Consider the following 17,826-nt stretch of genomic DNA (forward strand, 5'->3'; position numbering starts at 1 on the left):
CCATCTCCAGATCAGCAGGGAGTGACTCCAGGCAGAGGATTCCACTGCCAAAGGTCCTTGGAGGTGTTGAGAAGAACCAGAAGGAGCTGGGAAGAGCTGGCAGCGCGTCCCAGCCAGCGCTGGAGCCCCTCTGCCACGCGGGTCCCAGTCGGAGAGCGAGTGCCCGCTGTGCCCGCTCCGTGTCCGTTTTCTCTCCAGCACAGCCCAAATTTGTAGGATCCTGGCTCCTTGGATCAAAGCAGGAGCCGGTGACAAGGCTTGACGGGCAACTGGGCAGGCCTGGGAGAGGAGCTGCTGCCCGGCTCTGTGCTCTGGCACAGCGGGGCTGGCACTGCCACACAGCCAACTCCACATCCAGTGCCACCGTGCCGTCACCAAGGAGCCCTGCTGGGAACGGGGAGCAGACCCTCCCTGCTGAGGAGCAGCCAGGTGACGGTGACGGTGACAGTGACAACAGCTGCGCCGCCCCGCTCCTCCCCATGCGAGCCCACGGAGCCGGGTGCCTCCCCACGACCCCCCTCAGCTCAGCCACGGCCTTCAAAGGAGGGACAAATCTGTCCCCAAGCACTGGGAACAATCCCAGCGCCGCAGCTCGGAGCCAGCCCCGTGCCACCAGCTCCACGTGCGCCCCGCACAGAACCCCCGGCCAGGCGCTCGGCCACCCCGGGGCCACCTCCCCGCGTCACCGGCGGCCCCGGCTGCCAGGCGGCAGCCAGCACAGCCAGCAGTGACATGACCTAGAAAAGGGAAGGGTTGTTCACACGCCGCGCTGCCGCCAGTCCCCCCCCGCGCCGGCTGCGGTAAAAAACCTCCCCGTCCTCAACAAGTGACCGGCGCGGGCACACGCGTGAGGCGCACCTGGCACCGCTCCGTGCCACCAACCCCAGGGCTCGCAGGGAAGGGCCGCAGGTCCCCCCAAAGCCCCGGCTGCCACCTGCCCGCCGCACGTGCCCGCGGCGGCACACGCTGGGTGCCCACGTGTGCCCTCCCGCACGCCCACGGCCCCCGGGTGCCGTGGCACGGCGGCGCCCCGCAGCCCCCCACGCTGGCACCGAACAGAGCGCGCGGGGGAGGGCTGCGAACCCACCCGCCAACCCACCCACCCACCCACCGCTGGGGCTTCACCCGCGCCCGATGCGTGCCGACTCCCCAGGGCCCTTGCCCGAGGGGGGACAACGCGGGGTGACCAAGCCCGCCGAGCACCCACGCTCGCCGGGCTGGCACGGTGTGCCCACAGCAGGGATGCCAGCAGGGAGCCCTGCACCCACCCGTGGCCTTGCTGTGTGACACACCGCGGTGCCACACGTGTGCCCGGGAACATACGTGTGCCCGCGGACACGCGTGCGGCCCCTCCGCCGCGGGGCTGCCGGAGCCGGGCACTGTTTTAAAGGCGGGGGTTGGCACCCCGAGGGAGGAAACGGCGACTCGCGGGGGGCACGAGCGACCTGAGGGGCACCGGGACCCCCGGGGAACCGGCAGCGCCGAGGGGAGAACCGGCAGAGGGGGGAAGAAGCGGCAACCACCGGGGAGAGGGCACCGGCAGAGCGGGAGGAGGAGATCGGCAGCCCCGGGAGAGGAGGGGACCGGCAGCCCCGCGGGAAGGACCGGCAGCTCCGGGCACGCCGCGGCTCTCAGCCAGCCCCGCTGCCGAGCCCTCCGCGCCGCCGCAGCCCCGCGCAACTTCCCGGCAGGGCCGGGGCCGCCTCGGGGATGCCGCTGCCCGCCCCGAGCACCGGGCACGGGGCACCCGCGGTGTCGCGGCGCGGCCGCAACTCCCGGTCCCGCAGCCCGGCCGCCGGGGCAGGAAAGTTGGCCTCGGTTGGGGTGGGAGCTGGGGCGGCGGGCGGGGGCGGGGGGGGGTCCCCGGTGGAACCGGGGATCTGCCAACCGGCGGCACCGGCCGCCGCAACCCGCATCGGCGGCGAGCTGCCGCCCCCGCTGCGCCGCGCCGGGGGGGAGCGGAGCCGCCGCACCGGGAAAGAGGTTGGGGGGGGGTTCACCGAGAACGGAGGAGTGCCGGTGCACCGGAGAGGGGGGGGGGAGATATCGGTGCACCGGCGAAGGGGGTCGTGGCCGCCCTTACCTGCGCTCCGTTAGCAGCGCGTGTAGCCCCGGCGCGGCGCGGCGAGCAGCGGGCTGGCCATCCCCGAGCGGCGGCGGCGGCGGTGGCGGTGGCAGCCGGTGCCCGGGCGCGCCCGGGAGAGCGCGGCGGCGGCGGCGGCGGCGGCAGCGCGCGGGGCCGGGAGCGGGCGCGGGGCCGGGAGCGGGCGCGCAGCGCGCCGGGCCCCGGTGGCGGCGGCGGCGGCGGCGGCGGCGGCGGATGCGGTGGGGAGGGGAAGGGAGAGGGGGGGGGCTGGGGGAGCGGGGGGCGCGGGGGCGGCGGCGGCGCGCGCCGCTCGGGCACTTGCTGCATGCGCCGGGCGCGGGGCGGTGTGACAGCAACCGGGCACGGCGGCGGGGACCCCCCCCCCTCTCCCCTCTCCCCTCTCCCCCCTCTCCCCGCTCCGCCGCCCCCGCCGTGTGTGCGGGGAGGGGGAGGTGACCCCCGGGCTGCTGCTGCTGCTGCTGCAGCGCTGGGGGGGGGGGGGGGGGCGGTGCACACGCACGCGGAGAGGGGGGGGGTCGCGCTCCGGTGTCACACCCCCCCCCCCCCCCACACACACACACACCCCAGCCGTGTGACACGCGTGGAGTGGGTCGCGCACGGCTGGGGGGGTGCGAACGCCGGGTGTGCTCGGCGGTGCGGGTTTGCACACGCGTGTGAGAGGCACGCGGGGCTCTGTGTGTGTGTGTGTGTGTGTGTGTGTGCGTGTCCCGTGCGGGTCCCCACACGTGTGCAGGCCTCGGGGAGTTCTGCAGGGGGGGGGGGGGGGTGTGAGGCGCAGGGGCGCCGAGAAATGGGGCTGTCACAAGCACGAATGTGGCACAAGTGGGGGTGACACGGAGGCTGCCGGACCCCCAGGACCTCGGGGGGCTGCAGAGCTGCGGTTTCACACCCAGAGAGGCAGCACAGACAGGATAAACTTGAGGATCTTGGTGGTCCGTGGGCGACTGAGCCACTGGCACAGACGCTCCACTGCAGCCCGGATCCTGCTGCTCGCCAGGAGCTCTGGCTCGCAGGGGACGGGGTGTCAGGGCCACCGAGCCCCGGGCGTGCAGGAGGAGCTCAGCAGGATGCGGCACGGCCTGGCTGCCACGCTGCGGGAGCAGCGCAGCTGGAACTGCAGCACGTTCCCGCTGCTGCCTGTCCACCTCTGCCGGACACATCCTGCCCAGCTGCGCTCAGCCCGGGGCTGCTCAGAGCTGTCCCTTGTCCCCTCCGTCCGCGCCGGACACGACGGATGGAGAGGGCGGGAGGCAGTTCTAGGACAACTGCTCGGCACCCGGGGGATCTGTGGCTCAGCACCGGCTCTGATCCAGCCCGGCGCCGCTGGAAGTGCAGGATCACATCCACCCCAGAGCTTTATGCAGCTCAGCTCCTTCCCTTCCTGGCATTCCCTTTTCCCAGCGCTTCCCTGCAGTCCCTGGGTGCCTGACCCAGCGTCCCCAGCCAGACACTCGTGCCCCGCGGGTCACGGCTGGGAGAAAGCAAACCAGCTTTTCAGGCTGGTCTTTATCCCGAGGAGAAAAGCAGCATTAGCTCCGCCGGAGCTGGAGGATATCCCCGACCCCGGCTCTGTAAATACAGCTCAGCGCAGCTCCGTGGATGAGCAATCCCAAAACCACGGCTCCCTGGGTCATTCCCGGCTTCCCGGGAGCTGTTTGCTCCCTCAGCCAAGCAGCCCAGCACGGCTGAGGGAGCTGGGGATTTCCAAAGGGGCCTCTTGCACCTGCAAGAGGATGGCGGGATGCGGCGTGGGATGCAGGATGCAACGTGGGGTTGCTGTGGGATGCAGGATGCAACATGGGATTGGTGTGGGATGCAGGATGCAACGTGGGGTTGCTGTGGGATGCAGGATGCAACGTGGGGTTGGTGTGGGATGCAGGATGCAACGTGGGGTTGCTGTAGGATGCAGGATGTAACGTGAGATGCAATGCAGGATGCAACATGGGAAGCGGTGGTGGATGCAGGATGCAACGTGGGGTTGCTGTGGGATGCAGGATGCAACATGGGATTGCTGTGGGATGCAGGATGCAACGTGGGGTTGCTGTGGGATGCAGGATGCAACGTGGGGTTGCTGTGGGATGCAGGATGCAACGTGGGGTTGCTGTGGGATGCAGGATGCAACGTGAGATGCAATGCAGGATGCAACATGGGAAGCGGTGGGGGATGCAGGATGCAATACCGGCTGCAACAGCGGGTGCAACACGGGTTGTGGTGCAGGACGCAGTGCGGGGTGCGGCGGGGGATACCATGCCCATGGGGTCTTCCCTGAAGCTGTGGCACATCCTGGCTCGTGTCACTCTGTCCCACAAGGCCGCCGTGTCCCCCTGCTGCTGCCTGTCCATTCCCGTTCTCTGTGTCCCCTCGCCACCAAATCCCCGCTGGCCCAGGGGGGCAAAGAGGAGCTGGGGGGCTCCGGCTCCGGGGGGGCTGAGCTGTGGGAGCGGGAGGCACCCACTGTTACCAGGACAACTGGGTGCTCTCCGGAGCCGCTTGTTGCTGCTGCTGCATCCCTGCAAACCTCCCCCGACACCGCGGGAGCGCCGCTGCCACCAAATCCTCAACCAGGGGGGTGCTCATCCCCCCCAGCCCCTCAGGCACAGCTTGGAAAAGCACTGGAGAACCCCACCCCAGGGTGTCCTCAGCTGTCCAGGGCGAGGGGTCTGAGCCTTCATCCTCCTCCTCGCTGCCGTGAGCGGCTGGGATGTGGGAAAACACCGAGCGGGGCCTCTCCGGTGCCCGCGGATCAGATCCGGGGGCTGGGCACGAGCGGAGCTCCTCGCAGGGTGTAATTAGAGCAGCGCGCGGAGGTGGTGACACCGGGGCTTTGTGGCTCGCTGGGAATCAGAGCCGTCCATTAGGGCCATAAAAACCCGCCAGGCTGACACGAGGTCCCCGGTGCCACCGCTGTCATTAACGGCCGCAGGGACCGGGCACACCGGGACAGCCAAGCACCGGCAGCCGGCACCGCTGCCTCCAGCACAGAGCTCTTGTTTCCCCTTCATTTGGCACAGAAATCAGGGCCAGGGAGAGTCACCGAGGTGGCAGCTGCCCGGTGAGGATGCAGGGAAGAGTTGAGTCCAGCCCCTGGATGAGTGGGGATGCTCATCCTGCCCCCGCTGGGCTCCATCCCCAGGGATTGTCCCCCCACCCCGAGCAGGGCGGGGAGCGACGGCTTTTCAGAAAGGTGGAAGAGGGGGCGAGGCGGGAGGGGACGCAGCCGGTAACGACAGCCGCTTGTCGGAATCGCTTCGCGTAAACTTGGCGGCGAATTGCTCCAGCGGGAAAGCAAAACCAGCCGTAAACAGGGGAGCGGGGGGGGTGCAGGATAATCCGCTCTGATGGGAGCACCGCCCTGCCCGCGGCCACCGCTCCCTCCCAGGGACCTTCAGTGGAGTTTTGGCGTCAGGGAGAAAAGGCCGGGAAAAAAGAGCGCAGGTGATGAGAGGCAGAGGAAGGACAAGCCATGGAATAAATTTCGCCTTGTGGTTTGTTCCGGACTGAGGGCACAGCCAAAAGCCCTTCCCAAGTGGCTCCCGGGCCTCTGGATGTGCCCAGGAGGATGGATTTCAGCTCAGCATCCCCATCTTGGTATTCCCAGGCTCTTTGTGCAGTCAGGGATGGATCGGGGCTGATCCTTGTCCATCTGTGCCAGGTGATGCTGTGGCACAGGGCAGGGCAGCACGAAGGGCCCGAGGTGCCAGGCTGGGCACGCTGGGGAGAGTTTTTGGGGGCAAATCAGAGGAATTTCTGCGGGGTGAGGCGCTGACCTCCCTGCTGGGCCTGTGGGACTGAGCGATGAGCACAACACCAGTGGGACAACTGGGATTTTCAGCTCCAGCTGCTTCCTGGGAGACCCTCCCTGATCCAGAGCAGCCTGGCACGGAGCAATGCCACCCTCAGCCCCTTTTCCAGCGGAGCCATCTCACTGCCCAGCCCGGCAGCAGTGGCCAGATCATGCCTGCATTCGAGCAGCCGCTCCAGAAGCGAGGAACTTTGCATAAATATTCATCTCGATTAATAAACATGAGGGCTGCAGAAAGCCCGGCTGCAGCGGCAGCAGCGGGGTGTCAGCCTGGCAGGAAGGAGCTCAACCCCGACACCTGATGGGTTTTGCACAGCAGGAAAACCCAGAGGTTGGATGTTGGGAAACCGCTCAGCCGCCTCCTTTGTCCCCTTGTTAGCGAGGGGGTGACATCTCCCCAGGGAGCTGGAGCCCGGTAAGTCCTGAATGGGGACACTGGGAGCCGAGGGAAGCTGTCCTGGACACCACCCTGGTCACCTGTCACCCCCTGTGACAACCCCGCAGCGGGGACAGCAGCCAGGCCCAGTCCCCTTTGGGTGTGGCTGCACCGGGATGGGGGATCTGGAATAACCCCAAACCCCCCCCGTGGCTCCAGAGGGGACGTTCAGGGCCAGCTCTGAGCAGTGCCAATCCTGCACGAAGCCACGGCAGGGAGGACAGGGCCATGCCCAGCCCCGGTGACAGCCCCACAGTGCTGGGGACAGCTGGCACTGAGGCTGCGGTGCCAGCGCTCCCACCCGGAGTGGACAGGGGAGAACCCAGGTATTCCCAGCTCCTGTGGGGGAAACTGAGGCTGTGGGAGGTGGCAGCGTCAGAGCTCGGAGCCGGCGGGGCCAGGTGACGCGTGGTGGCACCTGCGGGACGCTGCCTTTGTCACTCCGCCAGCAACCCGGGGCATAAACAAGTGCCTGACATTTCCACACCGCCGCCAGGCCCTCGGATTAGAGCAGAACATAATTAGCAAATTAATCAGCAGACAATGGCCGGGGATCTGAGGCTGCCGAGCTGTCACCGGCTCCGCGCGGAGCTGACCCCGGGCATGTTCGGGGCCAGGCGAGACGGGGATGGCCACGACTTGTTGTCCCCGTGTCCCTTCCCTTGGATTTTCCCGTCGGGGCAGGGGTTAACCGGGATTCTCTGTCCCCTCAGGAGCCTGGGAATGAAATTTCCAAAGGGCAGCACCTTCCTGCGGCTCGGCGGGACACACGAGACCCGAGGATCAGGGGGAATTTGCATTCCGCTTATTAGACACCCTGCAAATACGGGCGAGCCTCGTTCAAACACATTTGGGTGATAAAACGATATTGACTCTGAGTAATTAAAAATCATTTCCATATTCAAATACGCCTGATTGAGGAGAAATAGCTTCCCTTTAATTGCCTGGAGGGGAGCGGAGCAACTTTCGGAGCGTGCAGCCCGGTAAATGCATCTTCGCTTGGCAGCGTGCGAAAGGCCCGGGGAGGAGGAGGAGGAGGGGAGGAGGAGGAGGAAGAGGAGGAGGAGGAGGCACGGAGGGAGCACACGGAGGGTGTGACCCTGCCACCCGCAAAGAGGCTCTTCCTTCTCGGGTCCCCAGGGATCAATCCCGGAACAAGGCACTCCTTCCTCCCCCTCGCCCAGGGGTATTCCCAGGAAAATGCCCCCTGGCAGCAGGATTCCAGGCTCGGGGTGGCAGGAGCAGCCCCCAAAACCCCTGTGCCTCGGGAGGGGATCCTCTGGGTCATCCTGCTCATGCCAGCACCGGTGGGGACAGCCCTGCTGCACCCCAGCTCTGTCACCAGCCCCAAACCCCCCTTTCCAAGCCCCCCCAACTTGCCACCAGCACCTCCCCGAGTGCCACCACGCTGTCACTGCCATCGCTGGGACAGCGAGGCCGCCGGGGTGCAGAGCTCTCCCAGCCGCCTCCTGGAGCCCCTCCAGCGCTTCCCTGCGGGATTTTGGGCTCCGCTTGGTTTCCTAGGGAAACCGGGCTGCAGCTCAGCTCAGCCCCCGCACACGGGGGCGTGCAGGGGAAACGGGGGTGTGCAGAGAGGGATGTGGGTGCCCCTCACCCTCTCTCTCCTCTCCCAGCTCTCCCTGGAGCCTCCCAAACCCCCGAGGAAGGGACTGGAGCAGAGCCCCCACTGCCGGGTGTCCCCTGAGCGGGAATCCCTGGGGACAACGCATCCCTGAGGATGCTCCGGTGTGCAGGGGGGTCCTGGGTGTGCAGGGAGAGATTTGGGTGTGCAGGGGGGCCCTGGGTGTGCAGGGAGGGACCTGGGTGTGCAGGGAGGGATCTGGGTGTGCAGGGAGGGACCTGGGTGTGCAGAGAGGGACCTGGGTGCCCCTCACCCTCTCTCTCCTCTCCCAGCTCTCCCTGGAGCCTCCCAACCCCCCGAGGAAGGGACTGGAGCAGAGCCCCCACTGCCGGGTGTCCCCTGAGCGGGGATCCCTGGGGACAATGCATCCCTGAGGATGCTCCGGTGCCACCCGGCGAGGCCCGGCCTTCCCGGGGCTCGGAGAGAGGCAGGAGGGGGCAGGGCCCGTGCTGGCCCCGCGGGCACGGCCCTTTCCACGCTCCATTGCCCCTGGAACAGACCGGAAAGTGCCTCCGCTTTGCTCCCATCGATCCGTCCCCGCCCCGCTCCCTGGGGACAGGGACCGCGCTGTCCCGTGTCACCAGCTGCAGGGGACACGCAGGACACCCCCGTGGGAGCGTCCCCAGCTCCAGGTGTGGCTCTGCAACGCCTTGGAGAGCCAGGATGAGGGGAAAAGGGAAGAGAGGAAGGTGGGATAGGGGTCAGGGGGAAAAGGGAGAAGGGAGAAGGGTCAGCCCTGCACAGCCCTGGGACAGCTCCAGACCTGTTTGGAAGAGCCTCCTGCTCTTCCAGCGCTGGGTTTGGGAATGACAGAGGTGCCACCACCATCAGCCTGGCCAAAAGCTGCCCCTCAGGGGCCTGCCAGCTGCGAGGTGCTCCCTCTGGAACCAGAGCATGGAGGAATGGACAGGAAAAGTCTCCTCCAAGAGCCCAGGCTGGGTTCCCATGGATCTGGAGGAGGCGGAGAAGGCAGGGACTGGGAACCAGGATGGGCACAGGGACGCGGGGGTGGGGAGAGGAGTGGCTCAAAAACGGCCTCTCTGCCTCCTCCAGCTCCCAGCCCGGCCTGTGGTCAGTCCTGAAGCTCCCATGGATGATTTTCCAGGCAGGAATTCCCTGATGGACCCAAGGTCCTTCCCTCTGGACATCATTCCTGCTCGGAGTGCAACATCCCAGCTTCCAGACGAGCCACGGGGCACAAGCAACCCCATGAAGACTTTGAAAGTGTTCTTTTTTTGTATAAACCACATCAAAATGCCCTAAAAACCCAGCCAGGAGAGCCCTTTGTGCTCCCACAGCTCCAGGAATCCCCAGGGAGAATCGGGGATAACTCCCAGGAATCGCCAATTCCTTCCAGCTCTCTCATCCACGTGCTCCAATCCCAGATCCCCATCCGGGCACCCCGTACTGGGATCGCGGTGGGAATGGGGTCACACCCACAGGACCCCCCCATCCCGGGGCCAGCCCCTCTCCCAGGCTGCCTCTGCTCGCCGCGGAACGTAAAGCTGGAGCTGGACGGGAATTAAAGCGCCATAATTAAAGGAAAAATTTTCCAGCATGCTGAAGGCAGGAGAGGATCATTGTGTTTGCCTCCCACATCCCAGATGGATGCAGACAACACCAGGGAGCGCGTGGAGAGGAGGAGAGGAAGGGTGTGAGTGAGACCGGGACGTGTGTGAGCAGAAATTGAATTTTTATCAGTTCCTATGTAGATTGTGTTTATTCATCTGTCTCCTCTCCATCTCCCCCTGCATCTCCCTATTTCTTTGACAAAATTACTTTCCTCCTTTGGCCTAATTTTGTTTGTACAGATAGCAGCTGCTTCCTCCCGCTCTGACAGAAGAAATATCCCGGTAAATGAGGTGTTCCATGTCCCTGGCACAGGTTGGAGAGGCTCCCCAGAGCTCCATCCCAAAAATCCCTCTCCTGCTGCTTCCCCAGGCTCCTGCCACCTCTCCCAGGGAAGCCTCGGGGTGGCAGAGGATGGTGAGGTGTCCCCAAGTTGTCCCAGGTGCCACCATCCTGCTGGGCAGGGGGTGCTGCATCCATAGGGAAGCTCTGAGTGTCCTGCCACGGGAGATGAACGGAGCTGGGATGATCAGGAATAAAAAATAATTTTTTTTCCCCCCAGAAAAACCCATTTTCGGCAGGACCTGTCACTCTCCTTGTCCCCGCTGGGCCGGATTCTCTGGGAATCTTGAGGAGAGACATTCACATGAGCCTCTGGATGCTCCCAAAATCCCGGAGCCCCGCAGGGAGCTGCGACCCCAAATCCCAGGGGATGATCCCTGGCTGCCACCAGGAAGAGCCACAACCCCACGCCCAGAGCAGGAACAACCCCACACCGAGCTGAGCACGTTTCTCCCGTGCCCAAACCACCCCAAAACCAGCCGGAAAAAAACCTTCCCGGACCCAGGCAGCGCCTGCAGGGCTCTGCCAAGGGGGTGTTTCCCAGGAAAACGGGGGAAAGAGGAGCCTCTGGAGCGCTGCCTGCTCCACCCCGATCGCTTTGTGCTCCCTGGCACGAGGGAAACTCGATTTTTCCCCCGGGGCCCGCCATTAAAAATGGATGGAATTGCTCATGCAAAGTCCCGCTTGCACGCGGGGTTTTTGTGAGCACATCAAATCGTCGCTCCCTTCCCCGCGGCTCGCACTCTGCTGCCGTTTATTTTGGGGATTTTGGGGGTTTTTGCCTGAGTTCTCGCAGGTCCCAGCGGGGCACGGCCCCCAAATCCCCCCCCCCCTTTTTTTTTTTTTTTTGGGAAAGCAGGGGAGGATTGGGATGCTCAGAACTCTCCACAGCTCCTGCCAGCTCCCTCGCCATTTCCGAGCGGGGCAAAGCCCGGCTGGGGCGAGGCCAGGGGGGGATTTGGGAGCCCGGCTCAGGGCAGGGCGGTGCCAGCAGCACCCAGAGCTCGGCCGTGCCCTCCTCGGTGCCCTCTGGGGTGTCACCAGCTGCCACCAACGCTCGGATCCCGGCGGGAGCGCGCTCCGGCCCCGCGGGCACGACACGTTCCGCAACATTGCCCGGTAATTGCGGCTCCCAAAAAGCAATTACGGCGCCAGCAGCCCCGCGGCGGCGGAGGCGACACGTTATTTATTCACCCGGCGACGAGGTGGCAGCCCTGGAATGCCGCTGGCACCGGGCACAGGGCGCTTCACCCCCCCCCATCAAGTGGCCGTGACGGTGACATTTGGCACAGCCAGCTCCGTGCCCTGGGGGACATCAAATTCCACCGGCCGTGCCTCAGTTTCCCTCTCGTTGCAATGGGGCTCGGCTCGTGGCGCCTCCCTGGACGCAAAGCTAGAGGAGAAAAAAAAAAAGTTCCAGCCGTTCCTAAAGCCAGGCCGTGGTGGGTTCTCCGTGGGTTGGGGGCAGCGGCGGGGTCTGTCCTCCTCACTCAACCCCAAACAGGAGGGGATAACCCCAAAAGTGGGGGTGTAACTCCTGGGTTAACCCCAAATAAGGGGGTTTAACCCCCAAATAGGGAGTTTTAACCCCTGGGGTAACCCCGGATAGGGGAGGTTTAACACCAAATATGGGGGTGCAACCCTTGGGTTGACTCTAAATATGAGGGTTTAACCCTAAATATAGGGGTGCAACCCCCAAATAGAAGATATTTAACCCCAAATATGGGGTTTAACCCCTTGATTAACCCCAAATAGGGAGATTTTAACCCCAAATAGGGGGAGTTTAACCCCAAATGTGGGGGTTCAATCCCTTGATTAACCCCAAATAGGGAGATTTTAACCCCAAACAGGGGGGTCTAACCCCAAATATGGGGTTTTCCCCCCAGGCTAACCCCAAATAGGGAGATTTTAACCCCAAATAGGGAGAGTTTAACCCCAAATATGGGGGTTCAATCCCTTGATTAACCCCAAATAGGGAGATTTTAACCCCAAATAGGGGGGTCTAACCCTAAATATGGGGTTTTCCCCCCAGGTTAACCCCAAATAGGGAGATTTTAACCCCAAATAGGGGAGTTTAGCCCCAAATGTGGGGGTTCAATCCCTTGATTAACCCCAAATAGGGAGATTTTAACCCCAAATAGGGAGAGTTTAACCCCAAATATGGGGTTTTCCCCCCAGGCTAACCCCAAATAGGGAGATTTTAACCCCAAATAGGGGGAGTTTAACCCCAAATATGGGGGTTCAATCCCTTGATTAACCCCAAATAGGGAGATTTTAACCCCAAATAGGGGGGTCTAACCCCAAATATGGGGTTTTCCCCCCGGGCTAACCCCAAATAGGGAGATTTAACCCCAAACAGAGGTGGTTTCACCCCTGACAGAGTGATTGAAGCCCCTGCCCGGCTGAGGCCCTGCTCCATCGCTCCCACCGGCGACAGGAATTTTTCCTGCCGGTGACAAAACACCGTCTGGGCTTTGAGACAGCGAAGGGAGGGGGGGAAAAAAAAAGCCAAGAAAAACCAGCAAAACGAGGCAAAACCCAACATTTCCCTGCAGGAATGCGGTGTCGGAGTGAGGGATGTCACCTGGCTCCGGCAGGGTTTGCTCATTTCGACTCCTGCCCTCAGGGCAAATCCCAACATTCCGCAGCCGCCGGAATCCCCGGGTGGGAACGGGACGGGTCTGGATGGGTTTGGGAAGGGGTGGGAATGGGAAGGAGGGAAAAACCTCTGCTCTCCCTCCATCAACATTCCCAGCCTACAGGAGGAGGCACGGGATGAGCATCCAGCTTGGAGGGATTTTGGGGATGCCATGGGAAGGCGGTGGCAAATCCCATCCCGCACTGGGACCAGGAAAAACTCGTTTATCCACTGGGATGGAGGCAGAAAAGGGTCGCTTTGTTGGTTTTTGGGTTTTTCCCCCAACTGATGGAGCGGTTTTGAAACCTTCTCTGCAGTGAGACGCGATGGAGGTGACACGTTAAGTCACCCAAGCGTGGCTGGCAGAGCTGGCAGCTCACCCGGGCAGAAAAGCAGGTGGCACTGGGGGCACTCAGCCTTCCCCAGCACCCCCTACATCCCATCTCCTACCTCCATCCCAATTCCTCCATTCCAGGTGGCACTGGTGGCACTTCCCTGCATCCCTTCCCTTCCTCCATCCCGATTCCTCCATTCCTGGTGGCACTGGTGGCACTTCCCTGCATCCCCTCCCCTTCTCCCCATCCCAATTCCTCCATTCCTGGTGGCACTGGTGGCACTGGTGGCACTTCCCTGCATCCCTTCCCTTCCTCCATCCCGATTCCCCCATTCTGGGTGGCACTGGTGGCACTGGTGGCACTTCCCTGCATCCTATCCCCTCCCTCCACCCCAATTCCCCCATTCTGGGTGGCACTGGTGGCACTGGGGTCACTTCCCTGTATCCCATCCCCTTCTCCCCATCCCAATTCCTCCATTCTGGGTGGCACTGGTGGCACTGGCGGCACTTCCCTGTATCCCATCCCCTTCCCTCCATCCCGATTCCCCCATTCTGGGTGGCACTGGTGGCACTGGTGGCACTTCCCTGTATCCCATCCCCTTCCCTCCATCCCGATTCCCCCATTCTGGGTGGCACTGGTGGCACTGGTGGCACTGGTGGCACTTCCCTGCATCCCCTCCCCTCCCTCCACCCCAATTCCCCCATTCCCAGGAGAGCCACATCCTCCTGGGGACAACCCAGGGAGGGGACACCCCGGGCACGGCGGGGTCAGGGTGGCACCGCTGGCCTCGGAGCTGGCCCGGGAGCAGCGCACGCAATTAGTAAATTAATTATCGAGCGGTAAGGGAGATTTCATAGCTCGGAGCTGTCACATCAGCGGTGTTTTGTCAACCGAGATGACGACTGGTGGAATTATTGCTGCGGTGCTGGGGCTGGGGAAAAAAAGAGGAGAGAGAAAGACTCGCAGGGAGAGGGGAGGATAAAAATATAAAGGGAAGAGATAGGGAAGAACAAGATAAGTGGGTTTTGTTGCTAATGGAAGCTGGCACAGGGACAGAATCGCAACAATTAGAAGACAACACACTACACTACGAGTGGCTCTGAATGATCCTCTTAATTAACCACGAGCCCCTGCCCACCTCCAAACCCGGCGGCGCTGCTGGAAGAGCAGCCACGGCTCCGTGAGGACGCCCACGGATCCAGGCCGTGCCCAGCGGTGACACAAAAAGAGCTGGAGAGCAGGGAACGCTCAGAGCCGGGGGCACCGACCCGATGGGGACACCAACGAGAGCACGCGGAGCTCGCTGTCCCCTCCTGCCACCTCCCCGTGCGGGGCTGGCGCTGCTAAAGGGACGCGATTCGCCTTCCCCACCCGCCCCGGTTCCTCTCCATCTTCCAGGGCCAGATTTAAGCTGCGTATCCAGCGCGATGTAAAAATAACACCCCGCCCTCCCACTTGGGAAATTGATTCCTTCGCTTCCCACCCGGCTCCGGCTTTAAATATCCCCATTTACATGCAGATTGTGCTGCCGCCCTGCACCGCCCGGTGCCGAGCCCGGGGGTGGCTGCGGGGCACCTCATCCTGCTGCTCCACCCCGTCCCGAGGAGCACCCGGAGGTGCCCGATGCTCCTTCCCAAGCTGGGAGGTGACACGGAGCGGCGGCGCTGCCAGGGAGTGCCACCCTGCCCGCGAAGGGAGCCGCTTTTGGGTCTCATCCCGAATCCAACCCCCCCCACCCCAAATCCCATCCCTCCGCTGGGCCCCGGCTGCTCCCCCGTCCCCAGCACGAGGAGCAGCAGATGCCAGGGATGAGGGGGGATGAGGAGGACGTGGGCAGCCGTGGCTGTGCCCTACTTTTCCAGGGCAAAAATCTGGAGAGGGGAAGCGGAGCTGTCGTGTGAGCGAAGGCAGCATCTGCGCCGGCTGGCAGAGCTCACACCCACGGCCCCGAGCCCTGCCAGCCTCCCCAGCGCGACCCACGGGGACAAACCAGGCCGGGGCAAGGGGGACAGGCGGTGTGGGCAGGAATCTGGGGCTCTCCCGGCTCTCAGGGGTGGGATAACGCCCGTGGATGTGGGAGAGCAGCGGGGCGGGGATCGGCGCTGGCCGCGTGTTGTAACTTCTGAGGGGAAGGAGGGGTTTGAAGAAGCCGCCGCAGGGCTCCCAGAGGGAGCTCTGCCAGCTTCTCAAAGTGCTTAATTCCTTCCCCTTAATTCCTTCCCCTCGGCAGTCGCGGGAGCAGCCGAGATTCATGGCAGCGCTCCCGAGTTATCCCTCCCTCGCCGCGTCAGGAGGGATCGAGGGAGCTGCGAAGCTTCTGCCTCCACCAGAATCCAACCCCTGCCTCGGGGCAGAGCCTGATCCCCCCCCCCCCCAAATTCCTGCCGAGTGCCAAGCCTCCACTCGGCGTGGAATGCCGAGTTCCCCCCACGGGGTGACCAAAGGGAGCTGGTCCAAGTTTGGGTGGAAAACCCCAGGATTTAGAGGAGCTTCTGGAAAAAGGGTCATGGGTGCCAAGGGGAGTTCACAAATCCATCCCACCCCCCGGCAAAGCTCCGTGTCCCAGCATTCCCTGATCCCAAACGCCTCCCCGGGCTGAGGTTGGCAGGAAAATCATCATTGCTGCTGAAAAGAAGGAGGCAACAGGGCGAGCACAAACAGCATTTACATATCCTTAATTCTATTTTAGCACCTCTCGGGCTATTTTTGTCGCGGCAGAAACACAACAGGAGTGCAAGGCCAGAGAAAGGGCAAGGAACGGCTCGGAATGTGGGACAGAGGGAGAGAAAATAAATCCCGGGCATGGGAATGGCTGAGATCTGTCCTGCTTTGTCACAGCCCCTGGCTGTGCCCGTGGCCCTGGTTTGTTCCTCAGCTGGGCTGGACACGGGGACACAAATGCCACCAAACACCGCAGTCCCGTGTGCGGTGTGACAGTGAGGAGGGGACAGCCAGCACAACCCGGCTTTCCCTCGCTGCCTGGCCGGGAAAAGCGGCGGGGAAGATCCAGGAGCAGGGGGGACATTCCCGGAGCCGGAGGGGACAGGCCAGGCCCGGCTCCGCAGCATCCTCGCCCGTTGCCAGGACAACGGGATGTGATGGAGCCACCTCCTCCAGCAGGGCCGGCTCCGGGATGTTGGCGGCAGCAGGCGGCAGGTTTGGGGGGCTGGGGGAGCCCCCCAAGTCTCGGTTCCATAGGAGAACCCCCCAAGAGCCACCTGCACCCAGCGGGCACGGACAGGGACAGAGGCACAGCAGGGGAAGGGCGGGATGGAACCGGCCGGGACAGCCTCAGATCCCGGAGGATCAGCCGAGGCACAGCCCCGGGGCCCCGCTGCCACATCGCAGCGCCTCTGCCCCTCCACCCACGCCGGGCAGCGCCCAGGGGCTGGCACAGGGCCCCCCGGTGCCCCGCGGCCTCCCAGCGCCTCGGGCAGAGGGGCTGGCAACGCCCCGAGGCTCCGGAGCAGCCATGAAGGTGCAGCTTCGTTTCTTTGCTGTTGGTGCCATGGCAACCTTTCCCACTTGGCTTAATTACAGAGCCGGCTGTGCCTCCGCGGGGGGGCCGGGGGGTCTGCTCATCCCTGCTCCTTCCCTGCTCCATCCCTGCTCCTTCCCTGCTCCTTCCCTGCTCATCCCTGCTCATCCCTGCTCCGTTCCTGCTCATCCCTGCTCATCCCTGCTCCTTCCTTGCTCCTTCCCTGCTCCATCCCTGCTCCTTCCCTGCTCCTTCCCTGCTCTTTCCCTGCTCCCTCCCTGCTCCTTCCCTGCTCCTTCCCTGCTCATCCCTGCTCCATCCCTGCTCATCCCTGCTCATCCCTGCTCCTTCCTTGCTCCTTCCCTGCTCATCCCTGCTCCTTCCCTGCTCCTTCCCTGCTCCGTTCCTGCTCCATCCCTACTCCCTCCCTGCTCCTTCCCTGCTCCATCCCTGCTCCTTCCCTGCTCCTTCCCTGCTCATCCCTGCTCCTACTCTGCTACATCCCTGCTCCTACCCTGCTCCCCAGAGCCAGGGATGAAGGACAGGAGGTGGAATCCACAAGCTCCCATGGGAGGAGAATCCTCGCCCAGCCCCCAAAGGAGCCCCCTCAGGGAGCAATCCTGGAACGGGGCCGTGCTGGGATCCCCGCGGATGCCAGGGCAGAGCCAGCTGGGCTGGTTCCATGATGGGAAGGACCTTTTCCACCTCAGGTCCTGGCTCTTTCCTGCCCTTTTCCTCCTCCTCGTGCCCTAGCTGTCCTGTCCTTGCTGCTCGTCAAACCCCACCCTCGGCACTGAGGTGTCCCATCCGTTCATCCATCCATCCATCATCCATCCATCCATCCATCCATCCATCCATCATCCATCCATCATCCATCCATCCATCCATCATCCATCCATCCATCATCCATCCATCCATCCATCATCCATCATCCATCCATCCATCCATCATCCATCATCCATCCATCATCCATCCATCATCCATCCATCCATCATCCATCCATCCATCCATCATCCATCATCCATCCATCCATCCATCCATCCATCATCCATCATCCATCCATCCATCCATCATCCATCCATCATCCATCCATCCATCATCCATCCATCCATCCATCCATCCATCCATCATCCATCCATCCATCCATTCATCATCCATCCATCATCCATCCATCATCCATAATCCATCCATCATCCATCCATCCATCCATCATCCATCCATCATCCATCCATCCATCCATCATCCATCCATCCATCCATCATCCATCCATCCATCATCCATCATCCATCCATCATCCATCCATCATCCATCCATCCATCATCCATCCATCCATCCATCCATCCATCCATCATCCATCATCCATCATCCATCCATCCATCCATCATCCATCCATCCATCCATCATCCATCCATCCATCCATCCATCCATCATCCATCATCCATCATCCATGGATCCATCATCCATCCATCATCCATCA

At 63.1% G+C, this 17,826-nt stretch overlaps 1 protein-coding gene across 1 annotated transcript in view; it reads right to left on the reverse strand.

Moving 5' to 3' along the window:
* The window catches only part of ADGRB2 (adhesion G protein-coupled receptor B2), a 33,793-nt gene extending 31,670 nt beyond the window's left edge, over nucleotides 1-2,123 (reverse strand). Inside the window, exon 1 of the mRNA XM_053998972.1 lies at nucleotides 2,084-2,123. The gene's annotated coding sequence lies outside the window, so the exon portion shown is untranslated. The remainder of the gene's footprint in view (nucleotides 1-2,083) is intronic.
* Between the last annotated feature and the right edge of the window lie 15,703 nt (nucleotides 2,124-17,826).

The sequence above is a fragment of the Vidua macroura genome, chromosome 25 (genome assembly GCF_024509145.1).
Source record: "Vidua macroura isolate BioBank_ID:100142 chromosome 25, ASM2450914v1, whole genome shotgun sequence".
NCBI lineage: Eukaryota > Metazoa > Chordata > Aves > Passeriformes > Viduidae > Vidua > Vidua macroura.